This window comes from Anser anser (genome assembly GCF_964211835.1).
Source record: "Anser anser genome assembly, chromosome: 2".
Taxonomy (NCBI): domain Eukaryota; kingdom Metazoa; phylum Chordata; class Aves; order Anseriformes; family Anatidae; genus Anser; species Anser anser.
In genome coordinates, this window is record NC_139721.1 from 151,242,119 (window position 1) to 151,247,833 (window position 5,715).

General features: G+C 39.4%; 1 protein-coding gene across 10 annotated transcripts in view; it reads left to right on the forward strand.

Moving 5' to 3' along the window:
• Window positions 1-5,715, forward strand: part of ADARB2 (adenosine deaminase RNA specific B2 (inactive)) — a 312,048-nt gene that overhangs the window by 6,207 nt on the left and 300,126 nt on the right. The window lies entirely within an intron of this gene.

Below are 5,715 nucleotides of genomic sequence, written 5' to 3' on the forward strand. Positions count from 1 at the left end.
TGTGTAGGGAGAGGAGGTGCTTCATTAGCTCAGCTGAGACTAAAGCTAAAAAGTTTGCTGCTTGCTTTGTTAGGATGTGTTCAGAAGGATTTTTATTTTTTTAATGAGATATGAGCCTTCTTTTTCAGGAAAGTGCCTGACTTGGATTTAGAGGAAAGGTGATTTGTAGACACTTTATTTGATCATGGTCACTGAGGCTGGCGCTGCTCGGCTGCCCGTGTGCTTCCCAGTTTCAGGAGGCACAGCTGGAGGAAAGCAGGTGTATTTCCTTGGTTTTCTTGATGACTTTGTTTAGTCCTTATCCTCTGTTTCCACTCATCTCCCCATATGTAAAGTCAGTCTGAAATTGAGACTGATTCCCAATCTCCATGATGCTGTGGTGAGTTTAGAAGGATAACAAAAATGTGTTGTCCCCCCACTTTTCTTTTGGCAAAAGGAACAAAGTGGTGGGATATCATGGGGTGAAAATGAGCCGTGTAAACATGATTTCTGAAGCAGAAGAAAGCCAGTTACTGACGTGACTGCTAACGCATACCATGAGATGAATGGTGTGTAGTAGATGACTCCCACAGACCGTGGTCGCCTTGGTGCAGGTGATGGGAATTATTGCTAAAGCTGTACCAACCCTTGCACTGATTCTGGAGTCATACCACACGGGAGTGCTGTTTCGAAACCTGCCGTATGTGGCGATGGTGCTTCATGTGCAGTTCAGGAAGGAGGAGGGAGCGACTGTAGATCTCAGCAAAGTACTTCAGGAGAAAGTGTTTTTTCTCCATTCTTACATCATCTTTCTACATTATGAGGTGCTCAAAATTATTAGCAGAGTCACCTCTGTCCCTGCTAATGAAACATCACCATGAGAAGTCAAGGCTGCTGGGAAGTGTGGGAAAGAAATAAGTAGGTTTTGACAGACATTTTATCTCCCTCTCCATAGAAGGATTTATACACAACTAATTTTATGCAATTGCCTGCTTCTTACCAAGTGAAATGGCTACTTATTCCTTAAATAGAGGGGTTTAACAAATGTAAAATGATGGCTATCTAGCCAACTCTAATAATGTGTTACCTTTGTGTGAGACCTTATGCTGCTGCCCTTACTCACAGTAAAATTACAACTGAAAATTCTACTCAGCATGAGTCAGGGTGGCAGAGCTGTGCTGCTATGTACACGTGTATCTGTGCTTAAACATTTTTGTATGAAATAGGGATGTTTGATTTCTGTCTAGCTGTGTAAAAACGAAAAGGTAACTGAACAAACACCAAGTCCTATTAGACAGTAGGTCTTAATTTTTTTGAACTCTACAGGCTTTATTTTCATTAGTGATTCATCTTTGTACTAAGTTGAATAATTTTTTTTAGAGGCATAAAGATAAAATACATTTCCAGCATGTGTGTTTATACATGTGCATGCTGTGTGAATTTGTAATCTAAAATATGTAGGCATATATGTAAACATCCTTTATAAGATTTCTGTATGATCTCCCTCTATCTAATACGGTCTTACAGACAAATCACAAAGACATAACTACACAACAATTGTAAGATTATTATGTTTTAATTGAGAGATAAATTAAGGAAACTTACTATAATCCAGGTTTTGGGTATATTTCTGTTCTAATTTTGTACATATGTTTTCTGAGGAGCTAAGTAATTCAGAATGGCAAAGACAGATGCTTGTGCAGGAGCCTGTAATATTCCTGTCAGGGAACCCCAAACCTTCATCAAAAAGGCGGATTTGGTCTGAAGTTTGCGTTCTGATCTTTCTCCAGCAGAATCCTATGGAAAAACTGACATAACCGTGAAGAGGAGCAACCCTGAGCTTGTGGTCTGTTTCACATCCATGCCAGCAGACCTGCCAGACAATGCCAGGCAAAAATGCCTATGGATCCTTGAACAATATTTAATGAAAATTAACTTTCATTAGCTGATGTCCAGGTTGTAATTTCACCTCCCTCATGCCAATCATGAATTGCTATTTGTGTTCGCATGAACGGCAGTTTGGGGAGGCAAGGGGCAAAGCCGCAGTGGTCTGTGTTGGCTCCATTGTTGAGCAGTGCAGACAGTAATTAAATTGGAGCTCAGCTCTTGCTGCTTGTGGATTTAGGAGTTTAAAAGAAGCAGTACAAAAAGACTATTCTCTTAATATCACTGACAGCAGGTCTCCAGCTACAACTGCTGCAAAGATTATTGATCGATCAATATTTACCACTTATTTATGCTAAAGCATCTGATGTGCATTTAAAATCTGTTTCTAAAATCGAGACACTTGACTCATTTTCAGTTCACATTCATAATGACCAGTTTTTACAGATGTATGACAGAGGTTTGCTTTACCTTATGCTGTGCTCACATGGAGTACTTTTTGTGCTTTCAGCTGAAATTCATGAGCACAAGTCATTTGATTTAAAAAAAAAGTTTCACTGTGCAAATCCTTCAGATTTTATACATGGGCAAGAAAAGGGAATATACAGTATTCAAGCATAAATGTGAAGCATTTCCATTCTGCAGAATAAGTCAAAAGCAAGTCTTTCTAGGTTAACTTTTACTCTACCAATAACTCTTTTTAAATAAGATGTTAGCTCTGCATTTTTTCTTTTTTAAAGAGATGAAGCATTTTGGAGTCTCTGCATGTTACAGCACGAAGTGTAAATTGTAAGGTAAAAAACAGGCAGTGTGATGCTAAGTCTCAGTTCCCAGAAGATGCTTATTAGGTGTCAAAAACAAATGGGGGGGATCTTTAAAAATGTACACTGGTTTTGATTAATTAGAAATGAAACAGCCTTTTGCCGTTTAGCAGTGTGGCTTGTAGTACATGCAGTTTAACAGGACACTGCTTTCTAGATTAGTTACCGAGGGGGACTTGTAAGCATTTCAGCATTCTGAAATGGTACCAGGCTGGAAACCATTGGCAAAGAAGTTCTGGCAGGCTTTCCTGAAGGTTACCAGTGAACCCCTTATTAAATTTACACTTAGGATGCAAGACACATTGGACTGTTCTTTTGTCCTTCCCTTCAGATAATTCCAACTCATCCTAGCTAGCAAGGACTCTCGTTGCCCAAAAACATACCAGTATAATCGTGCTAGGTATGTGCCCAAAGTCCTTATGAAAAGTTGCTGTTAAATCTCAGAGAGGCCACATTTTTCCCAGTTTAGAGAGGGAAACTGAGTCGGAGTAAAAAGTCTGTTGAAGCACTCATTAGCAGGAGACGGGCATTCAGGAGTCCGCAGGTGTAGCTTCAAGCAGCAGATGAATGCCTGTTTGTAGTTCATACATATTTTTCTTCCGTAGCTGCCTCACACCCGCAGTGGCAGTGCATTGCTTGGCTAGGCCGGAGCGAGACCCTGGTGTGCCATGGCCCAGCATGGCCACGGCTCCTGGCCCGGCTGCAGGCCGGAGCTCCGCGCTGGCAGCAGCAGGCCCTGCATGCTTGATTTATTTTTAAACAGATGCGTGGGAGTGGGTTCTTTGCAAATGTTACTTAAATTTTGTAACTTCTCCACTAAAAATCTTAGTAGTGGTGCTTACAGTGCTTTGGCCATAGTTCATCAATTTTGTGTATGTGCGTGCTTCTTGGAAGACCAGGAGATTATTTCACTTTAGGTGAGACCAGTGTAAATTGATGGTACTATTTAACCATAAGATAATTCCTTGACTAAAATGTGGCAGACAATTCTAAGATGGGGAAAAAAAAATAAAGATAAAAAGCCCTGGTTTCCAAGTCTGGGAAGGAAATTTTGGAAATTGAAAACTATTAACAAAAATCTGCTCCCTATATTACTTTAATTTTGCCTCAAAAAACAAACAAAAAAAAACCCTCATCAAGAGTCTCTAAAATGAAATGAAAGCAAGAAGCAACAAATTACAAATTATTTTGGGTCTTCTAGAGTGCTTTTTCAAGGGTCTGTGGATTAAACACTGTAGAGGCCATGTCAGTCTATTACATTAATGACTAATAATTAATGACTAAACTACAAAGGCTGCAAAAAGCCACTCTTAGAGCAAAGCATAGTGTATGTAAACTCAAATCTGTGTGTTTATCACATATTTACACTTCTTAAATTTCATTATCTTTTTTACCCAAACACCTCCTGTTCTTGTCATTATCTCAGTCTCTTTGTGTCTATCCTCCCTAGCTGTTGTTTGTACAAATTATAACAGTGAAAGTATGTGAGATTGGTGACTGGATTAGACCGATATCTCATAAAAGGTCTTCAGGATAGTGTGGCCTTGATTCAGCCAACTCACTTCAGTCATTCCACCACTGCTCAGAAAAGCAGTATATGAGTAGCAAGATCTGCATACAGATATGCAGGTGCTTAAATTGTCTGTGTAATCAGGAACTGTATAGGAAGCTATTATTCTTTTACTTTTTTTTCTATATGTAAAGAAATTTCTAATGCAGTTAGGGCTCCAGCCTCATTCTGTTTTACCTAATCTAAACTGATCCTCTTAACACTTCCTCGTCTGAAGAAATGTTTCTGTGACACTGCTGTGTAAAGTTGTTTTCAATGCTGTTTAGACAGAAATGGGAGATGGCAAAAAAATCAAGGTAAGGGGCTAAGATTATCCTTCCAATAGCAATTAGAGCAAAAGCAGTGTGTGCATCGTATGTAGGCTGTAGGGTGGAAGCAGTACTTTGTTAATCTTGGTTCCAAATCATTTGATTTCTGTTGCTTTGTGCTGTTGTATATTGCTGCAAACCCTGGCATGGGGCACATACCTGCCTGTGGGTGCAGCCTGCATGGATGTCTCTGCAGCCAGTACATAGCACATTAAATTTCCATCTGGCATTTCCCTGTGCTCCGGCAGGTATCCGTGAGTTTGTGCATTGGAGAACAGATGAGGATGATTCACTGAAACCTGCATGGCAAAAAGACTTTTCAGTAATCACCATCACAGTCAGGGCATAGACATGATGCACAGGCAGCCAGCACAGTGAGATGGGTTGCTGTCAGCACATCTGTGACCAAAGGCATGGCATGAGGGTAACAATAATATGGCTCCTGATCGAATATAGGAACCTGGTGTCCGTCAGCCCCAACAGACAGCTTGTCTCTGCTGAATGGTGACAACGTATTACATAAATTTCCATGCAACAGCTTGTTTCACAAACTTTTCCCAGTAATGTAGATTAAGTCTGAATTTCGTGTTGACTGCTTTCATGCATATTCATTAGATAAAAGCCCAGACAATTACTGTGATAGTTTCACTAGCAGGTGGAGCATGTTTTAGGATTTGATAGGCATGGGATTTGTTGGAATAATCTCAGAGAAATTTGGGGAATTATTTTTATGATGGAGGTTTGTATGGAAAGTGAGAACATAAGCAGATTGAAAGGTGATTTCATTATGTTTTTACATTAGTTTGCTTTTACCATTTTAAATTTAGAATAAGTTCATACTTTGAACAAATGAATGTCTCTTAGGGCAAGCAGTGAACCACACAAATAAATGCTATCTAAATAATATAGTTTAAAACTGCATAAAGAGTATGCAGCGGTATTACTAAAGGGATATGATTTTGTGTTCATTTTCCAAAACAGTGAAAAGATCTAGGAAACGTTTTCTCTCTTCACTTGTGTAATGATCACTGTCATCCATTATGTACATTAAGGCTATAGCTTAATTTTTGTTGAGTAGGTAATATGCATGCATCAACATTGCTTGTTGTGAATTTGTGAACAAAAGCACTATTTCCTTTTTTGTTTCCACTAG